This window comes from Octodon degus, unplaced genomic scaffold (assembly GCF_000260255.1).
Source record: "Octodon degus isolate 3935 unplaced genomic scaffold, OctDeg1.0 scaffold00019, whole genome shotgun sequence".
Lineage (NCBI taxonomy): Eukaryota > Metazoa > Chordata > Mammalia > Rodentia > Octodontidae > Octodon > Octodon degus.
The window spans coordinates 16,744,506-16,758,685 of NW_004524595.1; the positions used below are offsets into that span (position 1 = coordinate 16,744,506).

Genomic DNA, 14,180 nt, shown 5'->3' on the forward strand with positions numbered 1-14,180 from the left:
AGAGAGACAGAGACAGAGAGACAGAGAGACAGGGGTGGGCTCAATAAATTGTACGCTTTAAGAAATGCTAAAAATATGTATTTATCTATATACGTGACACGATGGGATAGGTTGGATGGAAGGTATAGTTATAGCCTAGTAGACAATAAGTTCCATTGAAAAGGTTCATAAAACAAAATGATTAATAAAAGCTATCACTTTAGAACTCCACCCAAGAATACTAAAGGCATAAAAGAAATGTGGCAAGACACATTAAAGTTGTTATCTTTAAAAAAAAAAAATCATCTGGCCATCAAAAACAGTCACAGGATCACAAGGGTTTTTTTTTTTTTAAACTATTGAGACTTTATGGTCACTTATCATAATCTCTCATATTTTCTATGACACAACTGTAGCCCTAGGTGGATAAATAACATAGTTTGATCCCAAATCAAATTGACATTTACTGAGCACCTAGCTCATATAAAACACTATTCCAAGGGAAATTATAGAAAACACAAATAAGTTTGATATTTGACCACTTCTTGAAAATTTCCAGTTCCTGTTTCCCTGGTAAATTACCCACATGTAGCTCTCTGATGTTAGCAAAATTCTTTTCCATAGTCTATCTTAAGCATCATTTTCTTTAGCATCTGAGCTTTGGGTTTTGGTTTTTTTTTTTTTTTTTTTGCAGAACCAGGTATTGAACTCAGACCCTTGTGCTTGCCAGGCAAGTGCTTATTCTACTGAGCCATCTCCCCGGCCCCAGGGGGTTTATTATTATTCTTTCCTTTTGTGAGCCCAGGTCTTGCCGGGCTGCCCAGCTGGGCCTCAATCGCCTCAGCTCGAACAGCCTCCTGAGGAACAGGAATGACATGTGTGCACCACCACACCCCTGCCGTCCTCTGACTTGGATCCGCAGATCTGGGCCCTGATCTGTTTGTCCTGCTCCAAGAAGCCAGAGCTGAGCGCTGTACTGGTGATGGAGACCAGTGATCCACAAAGCCCAAAGGATTTCCCTTCCAGCCCTTTACAGGCAGGTCTGCTGAGCGCTGCTCGAGGTCACTGCTACTCAATTAGCAAGGTCTTTTTGCTTGAGGCTAATAGAAGGTTGGTTTTGCTAGATGGTTTTGAAGAAAAAAAAAATTACTGGGCTACATATGGCAACTAAACATGACAGCAGCTCTTGCTAACAAGTAAAACACTTGCTCTGACATATAAAAGACAAGAATCAAAGGCCAGAAGACTCAAATTTTTATCAATAAACATTACTGGCTGCTTCCTGTCACTATCTGGGGCTACCCAAGTAAGTCAGACCAACTCAGTCCTCAAAGAACTCAAGAAGCAGTACATTTATATTTAGTGGAATAATAGAGGCTAATAGAAAATGAGATTTCTGACAAAGAAAAAGTTCAACTTGTGTGACAAGGGAAAGGAAACTATCTGCCTGAAGGACTTTCCATGAAACACATCCACTCCTGCAGAATTCCTGTTTCAGGAAGCTGACAGAATTAGAAGTTATAGCGATCTATAGTTGCTTCGACCCGCAGGCCACTATTTGAACCTGGGTGGAGCTCATCCTTGGACTGGTGCATTACTTCCTGAATTCCCTGTATAGTACATCTTATTTTGGTTTAATATTTCTAGTAGATACTTTCAGTTACATTTTAAACTTAAATTTAGCATTACTTAATTCTTCTGCTGTTTTTTTAACCACATTTTATTCCGTATCTCTTCTTCTGATTTCTGGGTTGTTTCACTTTTCATTCTTTGAGACCAGGTCTTGCGGTGCTGCCCAAGCTAGTTTCAAACTACTGAACTCAAACAATCCTTCTACCAAGGCTCCAGAGTTACTGGAACTACAAGTGTGCACTGCCACACCCTGCTACTATCTTCTCATATACATATTTTTATTGTCTTATTCATCTTTGGGTACTTTTATTATTTCAGAATTTTCAACTAATATTTTTTTAATACAATCTTTTCTTCTTCTCTTTTGCCTCAATTATTTAACCTTAGATTGAAGGCCTCCTTTGTTGCTTGTTGGGTAAGAGAGCAGCACTGGCGATTGGAACAGCACACCACCAGGCTGCTGTGGAGCCTGAGGAGGCAGAGCTCCAGAAGCTCTGCGTGGACCTGGGTCCTGGGCAGGTTCTGCCCTTTGGCTCACAAATCTGGGCTACTCTAAGAGGATTATGGGTGGAATAGGAGGACTAAAGCATCAGGAGCAACTGAGAGAGGCACCTTGGAGCAGTGGCTAAAGATCAATTGGTTGGAAGAACTGTAATATAGTTCTGCACTGCTTAAGGACGGTGATCCTGAGAAATGTCTCATGAAGTGACTGTGCCCCTGTGCAGGTGTCACAGAATGTACGTATATACAGGAATGATGGTGGCTATGACATCATTAAGTGATATGAGCTTATGGGACCACCACATAGGTAGTGTGTCACTGACCACAACATTGTCATGTAGCATGTGTCTGTCATTTTTTTTTTCTTTAAACAATTTATCTAGCTGAAATGGACTTCCATTTATTTAACTGAAGTGACTTCCATTTATTTCGACACATCTTTTCCCCATGGTGATTTACAGGATCTTCAAGTCAATATAAATACTTCATAAATATTTGGACATTTGTCTATACTCCTACAAGGGCCGGGGAAATGGCTCAGTAGAATAAGCGCTTCCCTGACAAGTGCAAGGGCCTGAGTTCAATCCCCAGTTCTGCAGGGGAAAAAAAAAAAAAAAAGACACAAACTGTATACACTCCTACATAATACCTCAGGAATATTTTTCAGTGAGAAAAACACTTAGGAGTAAAGACTGGACACAATTACTAGGTACTGTGAAAATTTGTTCCAAGTATGTTTCTGAGGTAAAAAGGCACCAAACACCTGTTTAACCAAGAAAACCATCCTTACGCAGGATGATTTCTTTTATTTCTAAGTAGGAACAAAAACACTTCGTAGCACTTAGGTGCTGAGTGACAAAGCTACATCCCCAGCTTATGCCATGAATTTGTAGGGACTATGTTCCAACAAGTCAGACTCCTTCCCATTGATCCTCACAAAGTGCACTTCTCTGGGCTGATGAATAGTCAGCTGAATCCAGGTATCTTTCTCTTTCCCTTCCTTCTTTTTCTGATTATTTTATATGACACACTTTGGGAAGCTATAGAGACTCTTTGAGTGATTAATATGCTCAATACCCACATTAATCCTCTTGGCAAGTATCTTCCCTTTAACTTGCTTGTTTACAACAATGCCAACAGCAATGGGTAACACTGCAGACTCTTCCTGTTTTGCCACGGTAGCATTTGTGAGGCCTTCCTTTTTGCACAGTACCCATTCCCTTGATGTCTACAATATCACCTTTTTTGTAGATTTGCAAGTATGTGACCAAAGGAACAACTCTGTGCTTTCTAGAAGGCCTAGAGAATGTATACCAGGTCCCTTCCTCTAGCTCTTTGTGTTGGTCATTTTGGCAAATTACTAGGAAGATGGTGGTTCCAGCTGAAAGGAACCTATCGGTTTAACAACTAACATGCAGTGTTCCAACTCAGGATCTGCCCCTAGGACTTAAAACTCATCTTTTTTTTTCTTCTTTTTGAGGTATGTTCTGAAAATGTTGTTTATAGAGCCTCAGTATCTTTTTTTGTACAGTACACCTTGTTTACACAGTACTATAATTTTTGCTAACTATACTGTATAGTACAGTACCTGTAGTTTTATGTTGTTATACATGACAGTACTGCATTTAAGAATTATGCCAAAAAAATTAAGCAAAGGTATCAAGTTGGAGTGTCCTTTAATCATTTCTTCATTCTAAATATTGTAATGAACATATGGTCTGTATATAATTCTTCATTTAATGACCAATTCATGTAACAATCTACTAGCAGAAATAAAAAGCTTAGGTATTAAATGAGGAATGCCTGAGGTTAAATGCTTCTCTTTTTTTTAAAGTAAACCACATGCAGCCTGGGCACACAGTCTAAAAAGAACCTTCTCATGAAGTGACCAAACTAACCATAAAAACTGCCCCAAGAAAGCTGCTGAAGTAATACGGCTGGTACTACGTTGTAAAAGACTTTGGTAGCTGGGCACAGTAGCACAAAACTGTAATCCCAGCACTCTGACAAGCTGAGGCAGGCAGATTCCAAGTTCTAGCCCTACAAATAATGCTACATTTGAAAGTAGGTTTCAGGGCCGCGGAGATAGCTCAGTAAAATAAGCATTCACCTGGCAAGCGCAGGACCACAAAAAAAAAAAAAAAAAAGTAAGTTTCTACATTTTCTAAGTGGGACTTGTTCTTAACTCTCTCACAAAAGTGTATTTGTTCATCTACATTAAAATCTTATATAGCATTTCTTAGGAAAAAATTTAAAGACTGAATTAACAATTATAAAAGCTGAGAACAAATGGATTCAGATGCAAGCCTATGAGGCTCCACACCATTCTTTCCCTCTCCTTCTCCTTCTCCCTCTCCCATTATTTAACAAGAAATCTCTCCAAATCCTCGATTTCATTCATTATATGAATGAAACCATAACACCCCTTAGGGCAACTGTTCCAGTTATATTTTTATGACTTCTGGCTAAAGTCCTGCTTTATCTCTACTCCCATACTATAAATGAATCTTGTTTCCTGTTTACTTGTAGGAAACATGTGGGTTCTATCCTTTTTTACTGTCCTAGAGTGACACCAAATCTCAACTTTTCTTTTTTTTTTTTTTTTTTTTTTTTTGGCGGAACCGGGGATTGAACTCAGGCCCTTGCCCTTGTCAGGGAAGCGCTTATTCTACCGAGTCATCTCCCCGACCCGCAAATCTCAACTTTCAAGAAAAAGGATTTCATCAATTAGCAGTAATTTAAGGCACAGACATGTTAAAAATTTTATTAGTAAATATCTGCAGTACATGTTCATTCTCCATGAGTAGAGGCAGTAGGTATACGTGACAGAGCTTAATTCTTTTGTCATTTCCTTTTCCTTCCCTCCCCAACCCTCCATCTCTTGATCCTCTTCCCCTCTGAGAAAACCTATCTTCCTACTTTCTATTATCTTTTACTGTATTTTTTTCTTAATTTATAATTTGGGTTTCTCATATAAGGGAAACCATTGATATTTAAGCTTGTGAGGAACAGATATTTTAAAACCATATCTCTCCACATAAATGCCCATATTCTTTAATTTTTAATATTCCCTAAAATTAAATTCTACCTTTGAAGAGAAAAATTGGTAAGAGTTATTCACAAAGAACCTGCAGGCTCAAAAATTTCAACAGATAAAAGAGAGTCTCTAGTATTCCCTTATTTGATTTGTTTGACCTTGCTTAGAAAAGATACAACCTAGACAAATTCTTAGTCATTAACTCCTCACTATTTACAAATTAATACAAATTAAGAGATTCCACTATTATACTTTGTAACACATATTCTACATTCAGATGAGTATACCATAATCTTAGAAAAAGAGCAAGTTTAGAAATACATGAGCCATATAAATGGGTGTGACATATTTACATTTAAACACTAGTCCAGTTAGGCGGGCTGAGATATAGCTAAATGATTCAAGACTGAAAGTGAAAGGAAAACTGAATTTTAAAAACATAACTACACCTGCTAGTACATTCAGATTTTCACTCATGCCTATGTACACCACTGAACACAAAATGATGCTTACAGGCCCCCCAGATTATAACTGGGACTAGACCACCTCCCCTTCACTTCCCCACTCAGATGAGTGAAAATCATAAAGATAATTTTTAAAATCAGCTTACAGAATATATTAATACAGATTTCTTTTTAAAACTTAAAAACTGGGCATGGTGGCGCATGTCTGTAATCCCAACCCTTGAGAGCCTGAGGCAAGTTCAAGATCCACGTGAACTACATAGTGAAAAGCTGTCTCCAAGAACAAAACAAACAAGTAAATAAAAGCTCCTTCATTTTCCACATCATTGATATTTCTATACAAAAACTGCTACTCATAAATACAATTCTGTTGAAAATTGACAAAACAGTATTAAAAAGAATCTCATATTGTGCCCTAGACAGTTTAATATCAGAAATGTTTTAAAGATAAGGGAATAGTGTTTGGCAAAGTTTTAAATACACATAGAAATTTATACTATAATCCACCATCCAGAAGTATAAAGCAAAAAATAAATAAATAAATAAATAAAGTATAAAGCAACAGAGAAATGAATATTAATTACATAATTATTTTAATAATTAGAAGTTAGTCACTCTAAATGTTCATGAATAAAGATATTACTAAATAAATAACTGTGTCCATACAGTGGAGTATGCTTTAAATGAGACAGAAAGTTGCTTATGATGTAACAAATGAAAGGTAAGTAGCGAACCATTTGGACACTATACCTCATCTTTAAAATCCAAGAAGAACATGGACATGAATGTTTCCATGTAAATATTTAAAATATTCACAGAGAACAGTTATAATGCATAACAAAATTTCAGGTTTACAAAAAAATCTTCTAGTAAATATTGCACTAATTTATATGAGTACTGTTCTACTCACTAAAACATAAAATCTCATGAGAATATTTAACATTTTTATTCAGAAATTTGAAAACAACTGCTAGTTACTACAGTATATATAAATTCGATTTGTATAACAAAGTACTATGATTAAAAAATAACCATGTTACAGTCAGAGTTCCTTTCTGTTCTAGTTTTGGGTTTATTTGGGGGTTGAACTCCCAAATTCTCACACTCTAGAAAAATGCTCTATTCCTAGGTGACATTCCTACCCTCTCCAATACTCTATAATAATTTGTACCCAAACTTTGCTATCTTTAGAGTAAAAAATGGATATACTCTTAAACAGAATTTAAGTAGTTTCCATAGTGATAGGTAAAACTCAGTATCATTTTTATTTATATAGGACAGGCTTTAATAACAGGTTTTTAGTTGGTTTTTGTTGTTTGTTTTTGTTTTTAAATACTGGAGATTAAACCCAAGAATGTCTGCATATATCCTCAGGGTTTTTTTGGCTTTTTTTTTTTAGACAGGGTCCTGCTCTATCTTCCTCCTACCTCAGCCTACTGAAAACCTGGGATTACAGGTTTGTACCACTTGCCTGGCAACAGTATTCAATAATAATTATCATCAAAATATTTTTAAAGGTATCAAAACTGTCAACTTTATTCAGTTTTATCTTGATTTACAATATATAAATATTTAACCTCTTCCTCTAAACTCAAGCTAATACTTTTAGTATTGAAAAACATTTGGACTACTATATAGTCACTTTATAAAACTCTCTTAGCACTTAAGCTGATTTTCAGTGTAAAAATTCACCCTCACTAGAATTCATACTTGGAAAAATCATTTTACTTTCCTAAAATGCCTTCTGCAAGGATTCAAAGTAATGCAGATCTACTTTACCTAGTTGTTGATGTTTGCACTTGTCATGACTGTGATGGAAACTGGCTCCGGCTGGCTCATCTACTGTCTTCTCTGATGAAAGCAAACTAAGACGCTTCATGTTAAGTAACCTTGGGGAATTGTCCTGCATGCTATCTCTCATCTCCAAAGTCATATCTCCAGAAAGAATGGGAGGAACGACTCTCTTTAAAAAATCCATTTTAAGGTAGCTCTACGTTCCTAGACCCAGAAGCACACAGAGAGGTACTGAATCAACTTCCTTGATGAGAAGTTAAAGTATGCTATCTGTGTAAAAGAGCAAAGAGACGACGTCATGTGAAATTGAGGTGGGGCTAAAGCCCAGCAAGGCAACTGCCAGCTGTTTAGAAGCTGATTTTTAGGGCATTTACTGTTTGTGCTGATAACAAACCACACTACTCTAGATCATGAAACTGCACTCCACATACAAATATACTTGTACAGTGAGTGTTACAAGCAATAAGACCATAAAATGTTTAGCATCCACCTAGTTTAACATTTAGACTTTGAAAAACCTTCAGTGTGACAAAGACAAATTTACTTTGGTCTGAGGTGTGAAACAGGAACTTGTACTCAAAAGATAATTTCCATCACTCTGAAAATTACTTATGGGTCTCAAGAACAACTCTACAGAATGTGAAAAGGGGGTGAAAGTTGTGTATTACAATCACTCCAAAGTACTCTTAAACTCAAGCTCATGTGCACAAACCAGAGCTTCCTTGTTATGATCAGTCCTAGTGATCAATAGTAATGCTGGAACTCCTGGCAGACTTCACCAAATAATTAGAGATAATTAAAGTAGGTAGGCCTTACAACATAATGTTGAAGATTTTAAAGTATAAGCATGTAAATTCAATATATGTAGCAGTTAATAGCACATAATTTATTTTCAAAATAACTGTGTATCCCACAAAAATTTTTCAATAGTTGAAGTAACTGATCTTAGAACAAAAGAGTCCAAAAAGACCCTGAGTATGCAAGGTAATACCCCCTCCTTGCCCTTCCTTTGCCGGCCGTCTGGTGGGGCTACTAAATAAGCAAGAAGGAAATGCAGAAAAAGGGAACAGAAGAAGGAAACACCAAGGAATTGTATTGAAGTCATAATTTCAAAAATTAGACTCTCCTAGTGGTAACACACGCACAACCTCCTTAGTACAATATGCAATATGAAGAAAATCATTTATATAATATTTACTTATTTGTTCATTTTGTATTTTATTTAGTAAGGGTCTACAGGGTCTCATTAAGTAGATCAGACTCTAGTGTTCTGCCTGTTTTCAGCCTCACAAATGCTGGGATTACAGTCGTGTGCTACCACACCCAGTCTCAACTGCCCTCTCAGCAAGCCTCGGGGCATGGCTCTCAGGGGATCAAACCCCGGCCACTGCGTCTACCTAAGTTAATATTTCTTAAGATGAGGCAGAAATGGCTTCCACAGCAATTAGGAAAAACGATAGTTAAGAAGAAAACAAGTAAAGGTCTCATTCTGAAATAATTAGGGTTTCATCATTATTGTTCCACGACATTACTTACCAAGTCAACTACTCCCTACAGGGAGGGCTAGGGATGTAGCTCAGAGGCACAGCGCCTGCCTGGCAAGCACAAGGTCCTGAGTTCAGTTTCTGGTACAAAAAAAGAAGTTTTTTCCTATACCATCCATTTTTTAAATATATTGTTTGAAGGCCCTTCATAGTAAAGCATTAACACACTACTGAGTCTTAGAGATAAAGGAGCAATACAAATTCTGTCTAGGTAAAAGGAGTAAAACAAACAAGGAAGTACAATGGGTGTTAACAGCAATACTGAGACCATAAAATGATTTGCTCTCAAGCAGGACTATATCTGATGGGGTGTGGGGACAGACAGTGACTTTTAGAAAATGCTTTTAAAAAGCAAAGACGTAAAGATTAAAATTAGTATCCAAACCCCCAAACTCATTAGAACCATAAACTATATGTATTAATATGGCTAAAAGTAATCACTGTTTGCAGGTTCCCTCTTTGAGTATAATCTCATATTCTTTATATCTTAGGTTTTGTTGTTTGCCTCAGGTCTCTCTACAGGTCTTATCTAGGAAGTCCAGAAACACAGTGGTATAAAACATGCTAATCATGGAGAAGTTACCTTCATGCTGGTTCATGATAGGACAAACAGCTATGTCACTACTGATCTCACTGTTAAAAATTTAAGCTGAAGAAAGGAAGGAGTTGAGGCAAAAGGAGCAAGGATTAGATGTTATAAGAGAGACCACAAAAGATTTTTCTTTGTTCAACAAATATTTGCTGAGCAAATTCTATAATGATCTGTAGAAAATACAAAAACTCTTAAAATGAGTCTCCATCTCTAAGAATCTTACCGCTTAAGAAGGGAAATAAACTCCCACAGCTACCATACTCTACAGAGTGGGCTGAAGTTTTGTTGAGCCTGTATTGTAATTCAATTTCCTCTGCCCAAACTGCTCCCTATTCCTTCCTCTTTATAGGTGTTGAGCCCTAATAAACATCTTGGAAACCACATTACTTTTCAGCACCAGCTTCCTCTGAATCTACCCTGAAACATAAGTCAGAGGGAAAGCATAGAATTCCAGTGACAAGACTGTACCCATTACTAGCTGAATCTATGAAGAGAAAAAGTCATTTTACGGCATTTGTGTACATGTTATTTATTAGCACTTTAATCATCATCACTTTGATCTTGCTACACAAAGCTCATGTGTTAAAGACGCCATATCAGCTTGTGACTATTGGGAGGTTGTAGAAACTTAAGAGTTAGAGCCTAGTAGAAGGAAATTAGGTCACTGGAGTGTGTCCTTGAGGGGGATTGTGGGACCCAGGCCAGTGCGCTCCCACCATAATATGCTACCTTGGCCACAGGCCCAAAGCAATCAGGCCAATCATTCGAAGATCAAATACTATAAGCCAAAACAAAACCTTACTCTTAACAGGGTAACAGTTATGAAGTAATCATGAAGTTATAATAGAAGCTGAAGTTAAAATACAGCATTTAAAATTTTTTTCAGCCTTAGTCACTACTTAGCCTTAAGCATATTTACTGTAATCTTACCGTGTCACTAGAGACAGTAATTTCTTGATGATAACGTAGATCATTAATCCTGACTTTATGAGTCTTGAGCAGTTTGGAGAATTTAGCGTTTAGATGTTAATCACCCAAGATTCAAATAAATGGCTTCAGCTCTGGAAAAAAAAAAACAACACTTACATGCCTGGTATATTTATAGTAAGTACATCTTTGTGTTACTCATATTCATCTTTACTTCTGATTCTATACCCGTGTCATCTACTGCCAAAGTTACTCTCTTCGAATTATGTTAACTTTTTCTAAATTTTTACTACAGAAAATTTAAAGCTAATACAAAAGTACACAGTATAATACCTCATTATCCCAGTTTCAAACTTAACTCATAGCAAATAACATCCTAGTACCATGGACTATTCTGAAGCAAACACCAAACACCAAATCATTTTATCTTTACATAATGTATCTAAGACAAAGACTTACTTTTTCAACATGCAATTCCACTATCATACCTACAATGTATTGATTTTTCTGTAACATGAACTATCAATAAGTGCTTACTTTTGCCCAAGTTGTATTTAGGTGTCTTTTTAATGGTTTGTTCCAATCGAAATCTAAACAAAGCACATACAGACAACTGTAACTCTGTCCCTTTAATCTCCCAGAATTTATAAATATCTTCCTTTCTTTCTTTGAAATGTTTTCACTAGTCAATGACTGAATTTCTACAGCAATACCTTGTTCAACAACATTTTAAATAGTTTTATTCTCTAAATACGAATTTGCAATATAATTCATATACTTTCTAAGCAAAATATTTACACCATCTACAGAAACAATTTGGAATGCATATTTTCTAAGTCTATAGCAACTCTAAGGAGGGTCCATGGACTGTGAACTACTGTATATATCTGCAACTAGTTTGACACTTACTAAAAATAAAATTGAGGTCCTATCACTGATATTTATGTGCATGCCATGTCTTTCTCTCATTCAAGTTAGTGGCATGTTTGAAAAGTAAATAGGCCAAACTTAAATGTAGCATTAAAACTCAAATTATCCATATTTAAATCACAACTACTTTCCTAATAGTTTTTCCTGTTTAATAAATGTAATATCCAATTCAATAAAAAAGGTTATTGAATGTTTCTAAAACATTAACTTTGTACTAAAAATGGTTAATGTGAAATTCCTTTAGACAAGTTATACACAAAGATAATCATTGACTCAGAGGCTCAGTCAACTAAATCATGAGTACAACCAAATCTTCAAAGCCAGAACTCTAGTAAATATGAACAAAACACTAATACATTTGCATCGGTTCATAATCAATATCATTTATACTTACTCAAAGTGTTATTGCCCCATTAAATATTTCTGAATCAATTAAAAAAGTCTTGATACTTTTCTTAGGTTCATGGAATCCTTTCCCCCTCAAAGCAAAAGCACACATCTTACAAAGAACACATCACATCTTACAGGCGTAGCCATGTATTAAACAATATTTAATGAGATCAAAACTATTTTTCGTAGTTACTTTTCTTGTTGCTGAGACAAAATATCCAACACCCACAAGTTAAGAGGGGGAAAGGCTTATCTAGGTTATAGTTTACAGCACTTCCAGTTCATAATCAGCTGGCTCCAAGGTAGGGCAGCATGGCAGACAGGCACCACAGAAGGGAAACAGTTCACAGTGGACAGAAGGTACCAAAGCAACAAGAGACAACCACTGCTCTTTCTATCCCTTCTATTTTATCCAGGCTACTTATATCGAGTAGCACTCAGATCCTTAATTCTAGTGCCCTTGATCCTAGCACTGAACAATCAATCAGTCTCAGCGTCACACACTCTAGCTCCAGCCACCTCAGAAAAAGCCCCACTTTTGACTGCATGAGGCTTTGGGGGACATCTAGATACAAGCCAGAATATGTTCCTGTATTTGGGGTTGGGGGAAAAAAAACAAAACCACTCACCACCAGAGTTCAAAATGGTTTGGGGGCTACTGCGACGAAGACTGAGTAGTTGACTAACTTAGTAATCTGTGCAGGCACAGCAAGTCCAGTACCTGTTTTTCATGTGTTCATTCTGGTAACAATGTCATAGAACTATTTCATTTTATTTATTTTTTTAACATTTATTTATTTATTGTGTGTGTGTGTGTGTGTGTGTGTGTGTGGCCAGCTCAGCCCACCAGGGGGCGCGGCTGGCTGGCATGTGGTGCTAGGGGATTGAACCGCGGTCCCTGTGCTTTGCCAAGCTTGTTCCAAGTAGGTGCTTTAGACCACTGAGCCATCTCTCCAGCCCAGAACTATTTCATTTTAATACTTCTAAGTCTGTCCAGAAATTTTCAAAACCTCTTCAGTAGATACACAACCTACTTATTTGGAACTCTTCATTTTTTGACTAAATAATTGTGTCTTCTGCTCACTATGGAAAATAATTGATTATACCTCTGCAGTTTTCTGTATAGATTATAATCATTCTTAGCACACCTGAATTTTGGAAGAGTTTTGCTTATTTTCCATGAGTTTTGTTTTTTGGATTTTTTTATCTGTGTTCTTGCATGTCAATCATTATTTGGGGGGCTGGTGAGATGGCTCAGTGGTCTAAAGCACCTACCTAGAACAAGCTAAGCAAATCACAGGGACCACGGTTCAATCCCCCAGCACCACATGCCAGCCAGCCCCGCCCCCTGGGGGGCTGAGCTGGCCACACACACACACACACACACACACACAAATAAAAAAAAAATCATTATTTGGTCTTCTCTTCATATATATGATTTAACATGGATGGAATTCATTTAAATTTCACTTCACTGGAGAACACAACTACTTTTATAATCCCACTTTTGAGTTGGCTGAGTAAAAGTAGGGTTAACTCTATGTGGTCATGTTATACGCATGATCAATGCTGTTCTAACTTAAGAAAAGGGTCAAATAAAACAGGAAGTCTCTTGGCATTTGACAACACAAAAGAGAAAAATGTACACAGCTGAACAGCAGAAGATCTAAAGCCCAAAGTCTTTTCTCCTGCATAGTAATGACAATGATATTGTGTGCAACAAAGAAAGAGAACAGAGGCATAACTCTGGTGCTTGGCAGGACCTCAGAACCAATGGCAGTCTTGCTTCACTTTAGTCCAGGACGAAGAAGATAAAGTTGAATGAGCATTCAGATAACACACATCAATGTAATTTCCTATTTGTACAGAATTTTTAGAATAATTAAAGAGAAGCACCACAAATTTAATTATCTTCATTTTAGTAAGACATTAGATGCATGTGTTTCTGAAATACACATACAATACAAGAAAAGTTAAGAGTAAATGAGTATCAGTAGTGTTCATCATAGTATTCTCAATACTTGTCTGTGTGCCTGGAATACTTACTGGAAAACAAGAAAGTTATGGTGAGTCAGGGATATAGCTCAGTGGCATAAGTGCCTGCCTGGCAAGCACAAGGTCCCAAGTTCAATCTTCAGTACCACAAAAGAAAGAAAGAAAGTTATGGTGACTAGAAAAAGGAACATTTGTTTTCAACACTAAATGACAACTTAATTATTACATAATTATTAAAAATTCAAGTTCAGGGCTGGTGAGATGGCTCAGTAGTCTAAAGCACCTACTTAGAACAAGCTTAGCAAAGTGCAGGGACCACGGTTGAATCCCCCAGCACCACATGCCAGCCAGCCCCGCCCCCTGGTGGGCTGAGCTGGCCACACACACACACACAC

The 14,180-nt window shown here is 36.9% G+C and overlaps 1 protein-coding gene across 1 annotated transcript in view; it reads right to left on the minus strand.

Annotated features, from left to right (window-relative positions):
* The window catches only part of Fryl (FRY like transcription coactivator), a 302,292-nt gene that overhangs the window by 190,523 nt on the left and 97,589 nt on the right, over positions 1–14,180 (minus strand). Inside the window, exon 3 of the mRNA XM_023711119.1 lies at positions 10,474–10,604. The gene's annotated coding sequence lies outside the window, so the exon portion shown is untranslated. The remainder of the gene's footprint in view (positions 1–10,473; positions 10,605–14,180) is intronic.